General features: G+C 44.0%; 1 protein-coding gene across 5 annotated transcripts in view; it reads right to left on the reverse strand.

Annotated features, from left to right (window-relative positions):
* LOC122563320 (transcription factor ETV6-like) overlaps window positions 1–17,173 on the reverse strand; it is a 75,630-nt gene that overhangs the window by 25,885 nt on the left and 32,572 nt on the right. The gene's annotated exons all lie outside the window — the stretch shown is intronic.

Consider the following 17,173-nt stretch of genomic DNA (forward strand, 5'->3'; position numbering starts at 1 on the left):
AATAAGCCTCTGTGCTGTTAACAAAAGCACTGGGAACTGGTGTCAGTACATTATAACAGTGAAACAAGAAGAAGTCATTTTGTAACAACAGACTGTGTTCGTGTTTAACCTTGACAATATGCAGTATAACTCATCCCTTTATTCCCAATTCCTTTAGATACCCTGGCAAACTGACCCTCAAATGTTGAATTTTGATAGTGACTCCTCCAGCATCACACTTTCTGTACAAAGGAAACACTCTCCTGATTTCTGCTTTACATCATATGGCCTGAATTTCTGCTGACTCAGGATGACTTGGGGGCAGGACCCGATTCCAAGATTCTGGCCAGCATTTCTCTTTCCAGCAAAGTATGTGAGTGTAGGATAAGAATGAGGGCAGACCACCATCACCAGCCTTTCTGCTGTGACAGCATCTACAGGATGCACTGCAGAAATTCACCAAAACAGCACCGTCTAAAACCACGACCACTTTCGTCTAGAAGAAAGGCAGCAGATATATGGGAACACCACACCTGCAAGTTCCTCTCCAAGTCACTCAACATCCTGACTTGGAAACATATCACCACTTCTTTAATGTCACTGCATCAAAATCCTGGGATTCCCTTCCCAAGGGCATTGTGGCACATGGATAACAGTGGTTCAAGAAGGCAGCTCACCACCACCTTCTCAGGGGCAGTTAAGGATGGGTAATAAATGATGGCCCAGCCAGTGATGCCTTCATCAATTTTTAATAAGTCAGTTTTGAAGGAGCTCTTCAGCATTCACTGGTTCCATTGCATGAACAAAAATTTTAACAATCCCCCTAAATCTGCCTCTTTCAGTCTCTGGGCTTGGTTCACTACCTGATGGAGGAGGCAACAACACAGGGTGTATCCCAGTCACAAGTGGCTTTGAAATAAACCACAGACTGAATTGAAACACAGTTTAAAATGTTCAATTTAATAGTTAGATAGAAATTTTACTGCAATGTTTGATTGTAAGGCATGGCCTTTCCTTCATGGAAAGAAAAACAGCAGAAATTCTCAGAAATCCCGAAGAATGCCCCTGTACAAGGCCTTTGTTATCTTCATGGGGCTGGGAATTTGGTTGAGCAGTCTCCTGTCCTTGTGTGGTTGGTGAGGCAAGTGTACGTACCCCAGAATGTGCAGAACAGGACAAGGTATGAGTAGGTCAGGAGCTCCTTTGTATGACCAGGTACCTCTTTAGATCGGCTCCAGGACACCTTTGAAAGAGGTGGAGTATGGAACCCTTACAGCAATAAATCAGCCCTTTTGGACGGGTAAGGTAACTTTTTGAGAGATGCCAGGTGCTCTTTGAGACTGTGTGGAAACAAGTGCATAAATTAATGTAGGCATCAAACCGTCAAATTATAAAAGACGTGCCAAACTGGTGAAGAGACCAGTCAAAGTTCCTTTATATCTTTTTAACCTTTTAATCTTTGTAGGAAAGATGTCCACAGAGTTGAAAAATAAAGTGTTCCATTTCAATGTGGTTGCTACCAACTCAAAGATTTGCATTACTGGATTAGTACCATCTGACTGATTTCATAAGGCTATGTTATGATAGTGGGGTGATTTCCATTTCACAATTTGACAGCCACAAGTAATTTTGGACTCTGATGTGCAACTTTGAATTTCAACGCTCATTGTAGTTGAATTACTTTTTTGTTTTTATGAAGTGAAGGAATTTAAATTTAGTAAATGTATTTTAAATGAGCAGGGGTATTTTTGCTAATACAGTGAAGTCTGAAATACATTGACATAATGGAAATTTACTTCTTTTAAAATCAGTATGTGACACAAGAGTAGGTCTGAAGGCAAATGATGAGGGTAATACAATGAGTTTGCTGTGGATATAGACAGGCTGGGCTCCGAATTATCGACTACAGCTCTGCCTTTAACATCATAATTCCAACCAAACTAATCTGCAAACTCCAAGACCAAGATTTCTGCTCCGCCCTCTGCAACGGGATCTTTGACCTCCTGACCCACAGACCACAATCAATAAGAATATGTGACATTTCTTCCACAATAATCCTCAGCACCACTGCCTCACAAGGCTGTGTATTCAGCCACTTACTATACTCCCCATACACTCATGACTGTATAGCCAAATTTCATTCTAACTCCATCTACCAGTTCACTGATGACACCACCGTTGTAAGCTGGATGTCAAACAATGACAAGACAGAAATACAGGAAAGAAATAGAGTGCTTGGTGGCATGGTGTAGAGATAATAATCTCTCCCTCAACATCAGCAAAATAAAAAGGTTAGTCATTTACTTCAGGAAGCAAGGTGGAAGGAATACCCCTGGCCTGCATCAGTGGTGCTAAGGTGGAGTGACACCCACCAACCCCACCACCATGGCCAAACACTTCAACTTCCCTTCCCACTCTGCCAAGGACATGCAGGTCCTAGGCCTCCTCCGCCACCACTCCCTTACCACCCCATGCCTGGAGGAAGAACACCTCCTCTTCTGCCTTGGGGCCCTCCAACCCCAGGGCATCAATGTGGATCTTACCAGTTTCCTCATTTCCCCTCCCCACCTTACCCCAGTTCCAACCTTCCAACTCGGCACCATCCTCATGACCTGTCCCACACCCTCCTCTCCGACCTATCACCATTACCCCCACCTCCATCCACTCTCAGCTACCTTTCCTCTTCGGATGCTGTCTGACCTGCTGTGCTTTTCCAGCGCCACACACTAAACTCTAAGGTGGAGATGGTCAACAACATCAAATTCTTAGGAATGACAATCACCAACAATCTGTCCTAGTCTAACCACATTGATGTACCAGTCAATAAAGCACAACTACACTTTACTTCCTCAGGAGACTAAGGAAATTCAGCATGTCCATAAAGATTCTTACCAATTTTTATAGATCCGCCATGGAAAACATGCAATCTGGATGCATCACAGCTTGGTATGGCAATTGCTCTGCCCAGGACCATAAGAAATTAGAGATTTGTGAATGCAGCCCAGACCATTACGCAAGCCAACCTTCTAACCATTGACTGCATCTACAGTTCTCACTGCCTCAGGGAGGCAGCCAACATCATCGAAGACCCCTCCCATGCTGGTTATAATCTCTTCCAACCTCTTGTGCCCAGCGTGGCAGGAGATTTAAAAGCTTAAACATACAGACCAACAGATTCAGACTAGTTTCTTCCCTGCTGTTATTAGATTTCTGAATAGACCTCTCAAATTTTAAACTTAATGTTAATCTCGCTTTTTGTCCACCTTCTCTGCAGCCATTACATTGTATTCCTCGCCCTGTTCCATTACCCTCGTGCACTTTTGTACAGTATGATCTGCCTGTTTTACATGCAAAACAACACTTTTCACTGTACCTAGGCACATGTGACAATAATGAATCAAATCAGGTTAAGGGTGGGCAAAAACTTGCAACGAGAGACAACCTTATTGACATGCACAAGGTTCTTAGGAAAGTGACAAGGAACTGTTTCTCTCAGAGGGTAGTGAATCTGTGGAATTCTTTACTGCAGAGGGTTCTCCAGACTGGGCTATTAAGTGTATTCAAATTGGACACAGACAGATTTTAATCAGTAAAGGATTCAAGGGTTATGGAGAAAAGTCAAGGAAATGAAGTTGAGAATTGTTGGATCAGCCAGGATCGCATTGAATGGCAGAGCAGACTTGATGGGCTGAATGGCCTTCTTCTGCTCCGAAGTCTTATGGGTCCAGGGTCTACTCATGGTGGACACTGGATAAGCTGGCCCAGTAGATGGAATGGTAAAAGGTGGTAAGTTTAGGAGTGTGGGTAGGCATTTGTTGACCTGAATTTCGCAGAGCAGCTATAAAGGGCCAGCTGGTAGGTATAGGGGCATAGGTTGGCATGGAGACAGTATGGGCTGGCATGATTGAGGAATACCTGGTGTGAAGACGATATAAAGGTTATAGTTCAGAGGGCTGTTTTGAACTTAATGTATTTTGTTGAATCTTCTATACAGTGCTGGTGCATAGAGGTACGATTTCCACACCACCTGCAGCCTTTACTCTTAGTCTGGAGGGATTGATTGATTCCCTTTAAAAACAAGTCAGGAGTGTGATGGAATACTCCACATTTGCCTGAATGAGTGCAGCTCCAACAATGCTCAAGAAACTAGGCACCATCCCAAGACAAGCAGCCTGCTTGATTGGCACCACATCCTCAAGCATCTAGTCCCTCTCCACTGACACTCAGCAACAGCAGTGTGTACCATCTACAAGATGTATGGCAGAAATTCACCAAAGATCTCAGGCAGACTTTCCAAACCCATGACCACTTCCAACCAGAAGGACAGAGGCAGCAGATATATGGAAACACCACCACCTTCAAGTTCCCCACCAAGCCACTCACCATCCTGACTTGGAAATATACCACCGTTCCTTCACTGTCGCTGGGTCAAAATTATAGAAGTGCCTCCCGAAGGGCATTGTGGGTCAAACCACAGATAAAGATTTTTGAAAAAAGAACATTTGTCAGATGTGGCCATCATTGGCTGGGCTGGTGACTAGGGTCTGACCCTAGGTGCCCTTCAGAAGGCAGTGATGAGTTGCGTTCCTGAGTCATTGCAGTCCATGTGCTGTAGGTAGATTTTTTTAACAAAATCTTTCCCTTCCCCAGGTGTCAGCCTCTTTTTAAAAAGTCGTTGCATCCAGGCTTTGGATTCAGAAAGTTATTGATTTAAGACCAATTTCAGAGGCATGTTACCTAGGCTGATCCTTCAGTGCAAAACAGAGAGAGAGCTGCATTGTCAGAGGTGTTGACTTCAGCTAAGTCATGAAAACACTCAATCACTTATCCCAAGGGATACTATATGAAATATGAGAGAGTGCTTCCAGCGTCCTTGCTAACATTCATCCTATCACTAAAAATCAAATTCCCTAGGAATTGGCATAATTTGCCACTGTCTAAATTGGCAGTCACATTTGCAAACATTACTACAGTAAAACCACATTTTAAAAATACTTCTTGGACTTGGAGTCCAAGTCAGGTGCTATATAAATACTGGCCCGATTCTTCCTAGCTATACTTAATAATTTATAAAACCTTATACATCAAATCATTCCTTAATCTCTTCTGCTCTGAATGGGGATCTTTAATGGAGATCTTGTGGAGATATAAATTTCTAGCTGGACTAGACAGGGTAGTCGCAGGAAGGATCTTCCCACTGACCAAGGATTCACAGTTTAAGGGTAGGCTATTTAGGACTGATGTTGTGGTTCTGTTCGCCAAGCTGGGAATTTGTGTTGCAGACGTTTCGTCCCGTCTGGGTGACATCCTCAGTGGTTTGTCTCTGCCGCTTCCAGTTGTCAGTTCCAGCTGTCCACCAGACTACCACGACCACTAGGACTTATAACAGCACACAAACCAACAGCCACCCTCAGACAACATCTCACCAGGAGGACAAAGGACAAAGGACAAAGGACCCAATACCCAGCATGAGTAAAACCAGCATAGTGTACAAAATCCCATGCAAGGACTGCACAAAACACTACACAGGACAAACAGGAAGACAGCTAACGATCCGTATCCATGAACACCAACTAGTCACGAAACGACACGACCAGCTATCCTTAGTAGCCACACACACACAGATGACAAGCAACATGAGTTCGACTGGGACAACACTACTATTATAGGACAAGCCAAACAGAGAACAGCCAGGGAATTCCTAGAGGCATGGCACTCATCCACAGATTCTATCAACAAACACATCGACCTGGACCCCATATACTGGCCACTGCAGTGGACAGCTGGAACTGAAAACCGGAAGCGGCAGAGACAAGCCACTATAAATGCCGGAGGAAACATCACAGAAATGCTTCACAGGAGGCTCCCAAGCACTGAGGATGTCACCTAGACAGGGGACGAAACGTCTACAACACAAATTCCCAGCTCGGCAAACAGAACCACAACAACAAGCACCCGAGCTACAAATCTTCTCCCAAACTTTAGGACTGATGTGGAGAAATGTCCTCATGCAGAGAGTGGTGAGCCTGTGGAATTCTCTGCCATGAGAAACTGTCAAGGTGAAAACATTGAATGTTTTCAAGAGGGAGTTAGGGATTATAATAAATTCTTAGAGCTAAAGGAATCAAAGGGTAAGGGGAGAAAGAGAGAACACGGGGCTGAGTTGAATATTCATATTAAATGGCAGAGCAGGCTCGAATGGCCTAGTCCTGCTCTTACTTTCTATGTTTCTCTGTTTATAAATATCCTCACGTTTAATGTAACAATTTGCAAAATCTTGACAACATCCACACCTTGTTGGGCAACACTGTACCATTTGTGGAATATGCCAATTTAAAGCTGGCACAAGGGGTGCTAAAAATAAATCTAAATAATGTCAATACATGAAAATAACCAGTCAAGCAGAAGCTAGCAATGAAATTACTCAAACACTATCACGATCATTTCTGCTACCCTCCTAGAGAGCAACTTAAACCCAGTAACATCATGAGACATAAATAAGAATATACCATTTACAACAAATAGTAGATACAGAGAAAAAGTACATCTGTAATTTGAACTCTGAATTTATACCATTACTGAAGTTTAGTACATATATTCTGTAATGTATTTTAATTGGATAGTTAAATTTCTCCGATATAAGCACATTCAATAGATTTGCACCAATTGCCAGGAGACTGCATCCCCAGATATTGTATTCCAAAGGGTACATTAGGGCATTATCCAGTCCACATGGACTGCATTCTAGGTACTGAGGGATGTAACACTGGAGACTCAAAAGGTTGTAACTGAACTTTTCCAATCCTGCTTGGATATGGGGTGGGACCAGAGGGTTAAATGCTGCCTGAGAAAGATGAGAGGGAGACAGCAGCTTCAACATTAGCTGTGTAGAGGTACTTAGGAGAAAAATGGTTCCTGGAGAGGAGCCCAGAAACTGGGCCCAGGCCTAACTCTGTCAATCAGACAGTTGATTGGGCATTGGCAGATTTCCTGCCCAAATTACTAAGAAGTCCTGCCTTGTGGAGAAAGGGGGATGGGTGGGAGCAAGAAGTAACAACAGGAGAGTCCCTCTCTGTGTTTTCCACCCTGCCTGAGGTCCTGTCCCTCAATCTTTCACATTTTAATGTAGAACGATAGATCCCCACCCCTGCTTAACCCCCCCAACACACCGACAGCCAGCACTAAATAAAAAGCTCAAAGAACTACTGAAGCTGGAAATCAGAAACAAAAACAGAAATTGCTGGAAAATCTCAGCAGGTCTGGCAGCATCTGTGGACAGCCAAGGCCCCATTAGCTCACCAGTCAGGTAGGCCAAATCTTTCTCATCTTGCTTGCTGCCTGAGGGAATTGCGGTCCAGGTACGACGAGGACCTCAATTGGCAGCAACTGTGGGCCTCTTGCTCAGAACTGACCTGAGGCAGGAAGGCGGGAACAATCTCCTGAAACTTAACCGCCCCATTATCTGCCCTTGTTGCTTCTTGAGGGGGGGGGGGGGGGGGGGGGGGTGAGGAAAATCCCTCCAGCAGAGACAATAATCCAGAAGATGATCAGCAGCAGAGTCACGGTCAAGTAACGTGATCAGGCTTTTGATGTAGTAACTGAGAGGAAGCAGTGTCTAGGCTAATGTGATTGACATATTTCTGAACTTGGGGAGGAAAAAACATTTGGTAAAAGTACCTCACAATAAATTGGTTGGGGAAGTAAAAGGCAATAAGAATAAAGGCGCAATGGAAACATAAAAGTCATACAGCACAGAAACAGACCCTTTGGTCCAACCAGTCCATGCTGAACATAATCTCAAACTAAACTTGTCCCACCTCCAATCCTTTCCTATCCATGTATCTATCTAAATGTTTTTTAAATATTGCAATTGTGGAGTCGGTACTTCAATAACAAAAGGCAATGATGCAAGAGTTGTAAAACTTGGGAGAGATCAGCGGAGAGGGGGTGCTCGAGATTGAGAGCAAAATGTCCCTTTTTGCCACCAAGTTATGAATGGCAAGATAACGACGGATCTATCAGTATACGCATTACCATTTTCTTTAATGTGTCACCTCACCTCATTAATGCTCAGTTCCCCATTCTCCCACCCACATATAGAAACCCGATAGCAACAATTCTGAACAGAAAAGTCAGAGCAGGTAGCTGGTGATTCCAAACTCACTGCTGCTCCAACTTGGCTGCAGGCATCAGATGAATCAACTATATCAACCAGTGGGGAAAACTGGTGGCAAGCACAGGTAACCAGCTGACAGCCATCACCTTCCTGTCATCTCAATACATAGCACTTGGGTGAGGTGATGGCCTAGTGGTATTCTCACTAGACTGTTAACCCAAAGACCAAGGTAATATTCTGGGTGATCGGGTTTGAATCCCACCATGGCAGATGATGAATTTGCATTCAATTTTTAAAAACTGTAAATAAGATTCTAATGATGATCATGAAACTGTTGCCAACTATCAGAAAACCCATCTAGTTCCTTTGGGAAGGTAACTGTCATTCTTACATGTGACCCACCGGAATATGGCTGACACTTAGCTGCTCTCTGGACAATTAGGGATGAGCACTAAATGTTGGTCTAGCCAGTGGCACCCTCATCCCACAAATGAATTTTTTAAAATCCCACAACATGTTCCTTGGGCAGCGATATCCACACACCCCGGGCCACCAGGAGCTCCAAGTCTCATCAGCAAAGTGAAGTGACAATTCCCCTCTGATATGTTGGAGACAATTGATAGGAGCCAATCAGGGCAACAGTGGATCACCAGCACTAGCCAGTGCTAGGGGGTCCTGGCAGTGGTGATAATGGGAGGACAAGTGGCTACCATTGGAGTGTGGGTAATGAGTTGGTTCAAGAGAATAGTGAGGAAGGTTGCTATGCCATGTAGAGAGAAATCCTCCATGAATCCTTCCTGACGAAAGGCCTTTGCCTGAAAAGTCGATTCTCCTGCTCCTCGGATGCTGCCTGACCTACTGTGCTTTTCCAGCACCACATTCTCACATCTGATCTCCAGCATCTGCAGTCCTCACTTTCTCCAAATATATCATTGAGCTGACTTGTGATAATGATTCAGGCCGCTGATCTGAAACTGGCTCAGGAATCAGAAGCAGAGAGTTTGTTTTATATAGACGATTCTCAGGCTTCTGAGAAGATTAGAGTGGTGTTTGCCAGGGCTTATTACACAGCCCTTCCGTTGTTGATGTATATTAATGATCAGAACCTTAGTAAGCAGGACATAATTGCAGAATATACAGGTGAATGTTAACTAGTTCTCTGAGCGACATGGGCAGGCCAAAGGGCTGGGAAGATACAGAGCACAGATAAATGTGAAGAAATTTGTTTTAGAAGGAAGAATGAAGAGAAATATTATAGGAACTTAGGAACATAATCAGGCTCATTTGCCCCTCAAGTTTGTTCAGATGTTCAATCAAATCTTGAATGATCTGCACAAGTTGAGTGTGTGGGCAAATGCACGGCAGATGAGTATAATGGGGATAAATGTGAGATTATCCCCTTTGGTAGCAAAAAGAGGAAGGCAGGTTATTATCTGGTGACAGTTTAGGAAAGGGGGGAGGTACAATGAGACCTGGGTGTCCTTGTACACCAATCACTGAAAGGAAGCATTGCAGGGGCAGCAGATGGTGAAGAAGGTAAATGGTATGTTGGCCTTCATAGCGAGGGGATTCGAGTACAGGAACAGGTATACTTGCTGCAATCATACTTGGTGAGACCATCCCTGCAATATTGTCTGCAGATTTGGTCTCTTTATTTGAGGACGAATGTTCTGACTATGGAGGGAGAGCAACAAAAGTCTAATTCCTGGGGTGGCAGGACTGACATATAAAGAGTAGATTGGTTAGGACTTTGTTCACTGGAGTTTAAAACAGTGGGTGGGAGTTTGTGGAAATTCATAGGAACCAAGAGTATTCAAACAGGATTCAACAGGGTAAATACAGGAAGGATGTTTCCAATGACCAGGGAGTCCAGAAACATGGGTCACAGTCTTAGGATATGGAGTTGGCCATTTAAGATTGAGATGAGGAGAATTATCTTCACCCAGAGAGTAGTGTGAGCCACAACACAGAGGCCAAAACACTGCATGTTTTCAAGAAGGCATTAGATATTGTTCTTAGGGCTAAAGGAATCAAAGGGTACGGTGAGAAAACAGGAACAGGTTATTCAATTGGATGATTAACTGGCAGAGCAGTTTGGATGGGCCGAATGGCTTACTCCTGTTCTATGGTTCTACATAACAACACCACCCGCTGTTCTTTACATGATATGCTTTAATATTTTTTGGATAACAAAAATTAATCAGTCTCAGATTTGATCTTTGAATCATAGAATCCCTACAAAAAGATACCATTTGGCCTGTCGAGTCTACACCGACCCTCCAAAGTGCATCCCACCTTGGATGGGCCGAATGGCTTACTCCTGTTCTTTGGTTCTACATAACAACACCACCCGCTGTTCTTTACATGATATCCTTTAATATTTTTTGGTTAACAAAAATTAATCAGTCTCAGATTTCATCTTTGAATTAATCTTTGAATCATAGAATCCCTACAAAAAGATACCATTTGGCCTGTCGGGTCTACACCGACCCTCCAAAGTGCATCCCACCCTGCTCTAATACTCCAACCCCCTTGAAATAAGGCCCAACATTCCATTCACCTTCCCAATTACCTGCTGCACCTCTGTGCTTGCTTTCTGCGTTTGTGCACAAGTACCCAAGTCCCTTTGTGTTACAGCTTTCTGCAGTTCTTCTCCATTTAAATAATATTCTGTTCTTTTGTTCTCCCTTCCAACCCCATGTTTGCCCAATGTTTATACCCCATTTGCCAACACTTTTCCCCATTTGTTTAACCTGTCAACCTCTCCCTGTAAATTGTTTGTATTCCTGTCATAACCTGCCGTTCAACCTATTTTGTGTTGCCTGCAAGTGTGGCTGCAATACATCCATTTCCTCCCCCGTGTCATTAATATACATTGTACTGTTGTGGTCCCAGCACTGGTCCCTGTGGAACTCCACTGGTCACAGGTCGCCTTACCCCACTCTGATTTATGCACGAGTCAATTATTTATCCTACCTCTAACACTGTGGACTCTTTAGGTATGACTTAACCTTTTGTGAGATACCTTATCAAACCACGTCTGAGTGTCCAAACACAACACATCTACTGGTTCCTTCCTCTGAGAAAACGGCTGGGAGCACTGAAACTGCCTTGTCGATTGCTTCTCTTGCTGGGAAGCTGGTCCAAAACCCTTCCCACTGCCGGTAAAACCTCCCGACAACAGAACCTGGTCAGACAGCTCACCCCCTCTGGCTCCCCTGTGATTTTACTGTCACTCCCACTTCCCTCTGTTCACACCTCATTCTCTACCCTCACCAACAAGCATAGTCCCAATTTTGAGAATCACAAAACTCTCTCTAGAGTTTAAGCTGCTCCTTTAACAAGGTTATGCACTCCTTGGCTTTTTTCTCAGAGAGGTTGTAAAAGCAGCGATTCCGAAAGGCCTAGGTTTGAAGGGTTTTAGGGCCAGTTTGATTAAAGCTAACAGATACTGCCGAGGGCAAAAAGTTTTCCAGTTTAAAAAGAAACACAATGAAAGGGGAGTGGCCAGTTATAGAGTCATAGAGATGTACAGCATGGAAACAGACCCTTCGGTCCAACCCGTCCACACCGACCAGATATTCCAACCCAATCTAGTCCCACCTGCCAGCACCTGGCCCATATCCCTCCAAACCCTTCATATTCATATACCCATCCAGATGCCTCTTAAATGTTGCAAATGTATCAGCTTCCACAACTTCCTCTGGCAACTCATTCCATACATGTACCACCCTCTGTGTGAAAAGGTTGCTCCTTAGGTCTCTTTTATATCTTTCCCCTCAAACCCTAAACCTATGCCCTCTACTTCTGAACCCCCCCACCCCAGGGAAGAGACTTTGCCTATTTACCCTATCCATGCCCCTTATAATTTTGTAAACCTCTATAAGGTCACCCCTCAGCCTCCGACGCTCCAGGGAAAACAGCCCCAGCCTGTTCAGCCTCTCCCTGTAGCTCAGATCCTCCAACCCTGGCAACATCCTTGTAAATCTTTTCTGAACCCTTTCACGTTTAACAACATCTTTCTGATAGAAAAGAGACCAGATTTGCACACGATATTCCAAAAGTGGCCTAACCAATGTCCTGTACAGCCGCAACATGACCTCCCAACTCCTGTACTCAATATTCTGACCAATAAAGGAAAGCATACCAAACGCCTTCTTCACTATCCTATCTACCTGTGACTCTACGTTCAAGGAGCTATGAACCTGCACTCCAAGGTCTCTTTGTTCAGCAACACTCCCTAGGACCGTACCATTAAGTGTCTCAGTCCTGGTGTGGTTTGTCTTTGCAAAATGCAGCACCTCACATTTATCTGAATTAAGCTCCATCTGCCACTCCTAGCCTGTTGGCCCATCTGATCAAGATCCCATTGTACTCTGAGGTAATCTTCTTTGCTGTCCACTACACCTCCAATTTTGGTGACATCTGCAAACCTACTTACTATATCTCCCATGTTCACATCCAAATTACTGATGTAAATGATGAATAGCAGTGGACCGAGCACCCAACCTTGGGGCATACCACTGGTCACAGGTCTCCAGTCTGAAAAGCAGCCCTCCACCAGCACTCAGCTTTTCTCTGGTTTGGTTTGGTTTTAGCAGTCTGGCTGTTCACTGAGAGCAGTCAGTCAGTCAGTTGTGAAGCTGCTGATCCTCCCTCCCTCTCTCTGACATGTCTCCTGTAAGAACCTATCTTAGATTTTTCCTTTCTTTGCAAAGGGGTGTTTATGGGGATTGCAGCATGTACTTGGAACAGGTGGGCTAATGTTTGTTTTCGGAGAGGTTAAGTTCCGTTCTCTTTTGTTTGCATTTCATTCGGTAATCTTGCAGATAAATTATTTTTTGTTGAAAACTAAGTGGTTGGGCCAGTTGCATCACTCCTGGGATATCCTGCTTAAACAACGAGCAAAGTTAGGATCCCGACTACTTTATTGAAATGTTTTGAGAGGGCCTGGCGTGGTCCATAACAACATGCCTAAAGTAGAGTTTCCAGTAAAATTCATGGTTAGTCTGGGCAGCATCTTACTGGAGCTGTACCTGACTTTTCCCCCCTAGTATTCCATTCCACAAGATAGAAAGGTCACTATTGTACCAACATTGATTTTAATGAGGTCCATACAGATGTCAAGGATAGCAGGGTCATGACAGAGAGTTCGGTCATTGTGTAAACAGTCATCTGGCAGGTGAGGGTGCAATGCTCATGGCTACGTGCCATAGCCAATTGCAAAACTGGTGACAGCTGATTGTGGAAGAGCTGGAACCTGACAGGACAATGGCTGTTTCCAAGTGGAAGATCCTTCAGGAAGCGAACTTGTGCCTGCTTTAAGCACAAGGAAGACAACAGGCAACTACTCCATGCATTCTCAGATATGTCATTGAACTTGAAAATGGGAGCTTTGATGAGCACCAGACGAGGCAGGTGGAAGATGGTGAGGCACGCGAGAGATGAGCAGAGGCCAAGCCCTTCATTACATCACTAATCAATGGAAGGGTTTCTCAGTATTTGGGTCCCCGCTGTTTCTCACTACTCAACATTTAGAACATCCTCTACTCTCCTCATCCAACCTGGATGATGCCAGATTTGCCGATTTGAAACTTCATGTGATCCATCTTTTTATAATTCACTTTGTCTGTTCACAGCTTTGTATTGTTACATTTCTGTCTGGGCTATTGACAATGCCAGTGATCTTATTGTCATTGCTAGACTCTCCATTCAATTATTTTAGTCATGAATCAATGAATAGTTGAGGTCCCAGTATAAATCCCTGCAGAATGCCATTGCTCACATGCTGTTCATGTGAAAACCCATCCAGACTACCAACTCTTTATCACTTCTCTCTCTATCCTTAACATCAATTCTCTCCATTCCATAAGGTTTACCATTAGCTAACAATATTGACTATACTACCCCCAAAATTTCTGTTAACTCCCTTTACCTGAAATGCTAACTACATAGGGGAGGCTCAAAGGGCTGAATGGCCTCTTCCTGCTCCTATTTGCTATGTTTCTATGACTTCCTGTACCAGAGTGTCATACTCAGTTTGGTTAATTACTGTGCAGCACCCACTCTCATTCACGCAGACTTCAAGAAGCTCAAACCTGTTGAACAACTGGCTAAAGTCTGAGATTCCAGCCTTTTCATCTACCAGAGCTTCAATATCTGCCCATAAAATGTTTGACCACCTTCTGACACAAATGTCCGGGCGTCTGCAGCTCAGCCTCCAGCTCATCAACTCTGAGCTGGCGTTGCCAGAGTTGCAGACACTTACTGGAGAAGTGTTTGCCATGGATCACACTAGCAACACAAAGCTGCCACACTCGGCAGTCACAACGCATCACCTGCCATCTTTACACGTTACTGAGTCTTAATTAAGTAATCAATTCATGAGAAGGCTATCAAAAAGGCAGTTACATTGAGACAAATGTAAACCTGGGATTATCTCCCTGCAGCAGGAAAGGTTAAGGGAATTTGATCGAGATGTTCAAATAAATCCAGAAATACTATTTTCAAGTAGCACTTTTGGAATACTGCATTCAATCTGGTCTCCCTGCTATAGGAAAGATGTTGTGAAATTTGAAAGGGTTCAGAAAAGATTTACCAGAATGTTGCCTGGATTGGAGGGTCTGAGCTACAGAGAGAGATTGCATAGGCTGGAGCTATTTTCTCTGGAGAATCAGAGGTTGAGAGGTGACCTTATAGAGGTTTATAAAATCATGTGGGGCAATGGATAAGGTGAATAGCCAAAGTGTTTTTACCCGAGTAGTGGAGTACCAAATTAGAGGGCACAGGTTAAAGGTGAGAGGGGAAAGATATGAAAAGAGCCCAAGGAGTAACCTTTTCACACAGAAGGTGTGTGCGTGTATGGAATGAACTGCCAGAGGAAGTGGTGGAGGCTGGTACAATTACAGGATTTAAACAGCATCTGGATGGCTATATGAATAGGAAGGGTTTAGGGGGATATGGGCCAAGTGCTAGCAAATGTGACGAGATTAATTTAGAATATCTGGTCAGTGTGGACGAGTTGGACCAAAGGGTCAGTTTCCATGCTGTGCATCTCGATGACTCTATGACAGAAGGAATGGTGACTTGGGATACAGACAGAGGGAACTGATAAACTAACCAGAAGTGACAGGAAATGTCTATCTTTCTTAAAACATCAAGTTTTCCTCATTTGGAGTGTTTTATCTGAAGGCATGACAGAAGCAGATTCAAGACTGACTTTTAAAAGGAAGTTCAATATATGAGAGTGCAACATGCTCCTTTAAAACTGGCAGAGTGAAGTAACTAATTTCTCTCAGGATTGTGTTATTTTACTATTCTGTGCCTGATTAGAACAGGTTCCGTAAAAGAACCGATGAAACTGAAACTCTCGGCCTTCTGTTTCTCTGTTTGCTGATTGAGTCACCGTGACAACAGCCTCTACTTCCTGGTGAAGCTGGAACTGTCATTGCCAATCGTGGGGAAGAGCAGAACTGGTTGGAGCAGATATGGTGGGAGGTAGTGGTGGGGGAGGCGAGCGATGGGAACTGTGAGTAATTACTGACAAGGAAGTAGATTGACTCATATATGGAAGCAATGGGAGAAGTGATAGCAATCACTGTTTGCAAGGTCAAAGAACAGCCTCTCTGCTCTAGAAGGTCAACTGCCAATGAGGAAACTCCACAGGAATTGTATTTAAAAATACAATGGCTAGATAAAACTCACAGACCCATTTAAATAGCTGAACCTCAAAAGTTCTTTGTATTTCTCAGAGATGTTCAATGTATTATGGCACAGAACAGCAGTTCCTCGCAATATCTTTGCAGAGCAGATGATAAGTGGAGTTATTTATTTCTTCAGGTTTAACTGACTACAAAACCCTCTCTGTTAGGATTCGATAAATACCATTCACTGACAGGCTGGGGTGTGTCCCACTGACTGCTCTGTGTAGTAACCAGGGTTAGAGTCCATGCAATTGACTGACAATGGAAACCATTGGGAAACTTTCTGAAATTCCTCATTATTATACAGCTTAAACTAGGTTTTCCAGCAGCATTCTGTTTGCTGCTGTCTATTTTGCAATTCGCTCAGCCCCAGCTCACTGAGACATGGCACTGTGCCATTTATACTAAGTACAGTGTGTTATTTACAAGACAGGCTGAACAACTAGAAATATAACTCAGTCTGATACAGGATCTCAATAAGAAATATTTCTAAATGCTAATATTCTAATTTCTCCCTTGTATACATCAATGGCATCTGAAATGCAGCCAATTCTTCATTTAACAGCACCGAAAGGGTTTTTACAAATACATTAAGGACAAAAGGGTAACTAGGGAGAGAATAGGACCACACAAAGATCAGCAAGGCAGCGTTTGTGTGGAGCAGCAGAAAATGGGGGAGATAGTAAACGAGTATTTTGCATCAGTATTGACTGTGGAAAAGGATATGGAAGATATAGACTGTAGGGAAATAGATGGTGACATCTTGCAAAATGTCCAGATTACAGAGGAGAGAATGCTGGATGTCTTGAAACGGGTAAAGGTGGATAAATCCCCAGGAACTGATCAGGTGTATCCGAGAACTCTGTGGGAAGCTAGAGAAGTGATTGCTGGGCCTCTTGCTGAGATATTTGTATCATCGATAGACACAGATGAGGTGCCAGAAGACTGGAGGTTGGCAAACGTGGTGCCACTGTTTAAGAAGGGCGGTAAAGTCAAGGGAACTATAGACCAGTGAGCCTGACGTTAGTGGTAGGTAAGTTGTTGGAGGGAATCCTGAGGGACAGGATGTACATGTGGGCGGCACGGTGGCACAGTGGTTAGCACTGCTGCTTCACAGCGCCAGAGACCCGGGTTCAATTCCCGCCTCAGGCGACTCTCTGTGTGGAGTTTGCACATTCTCCCCGTGTCTGCGCGGGTTTCATCCGGGTGCTCCGGTTTCCTCCCACAATCCAAAAATGTGCAGGTCAGGTGAATTGGCCATGCTAAATTGCCCGTAGTGTTAGGTGAAGGGGTAAATGTAGGAGTATGGGTCTGGGTGGGTTACGCTTCGGCGGGTCGGTGTGGACTTGTTGGGCCGAAGGGCCTGTTTCCACAC

The sequence above is a fragment of the Chiloscyllium plagiosum genome, chromosome 26 (genome assembly GCF_004010195.1).
Source record: "Chiloscyllium plagiosum isolate BGI_BamShark_2017 chromosome 26, ASM401019v2, whole genome shotgun sequence".
In the NCBI taxonomy this organism is placed as follows: Eukaryota; Metazoa; Chordata; class Chondrichthyes; order Orectolobiformes; family Hemiscylliidae; genus Chiloscyllium; species Chiloscyllium plagiosum.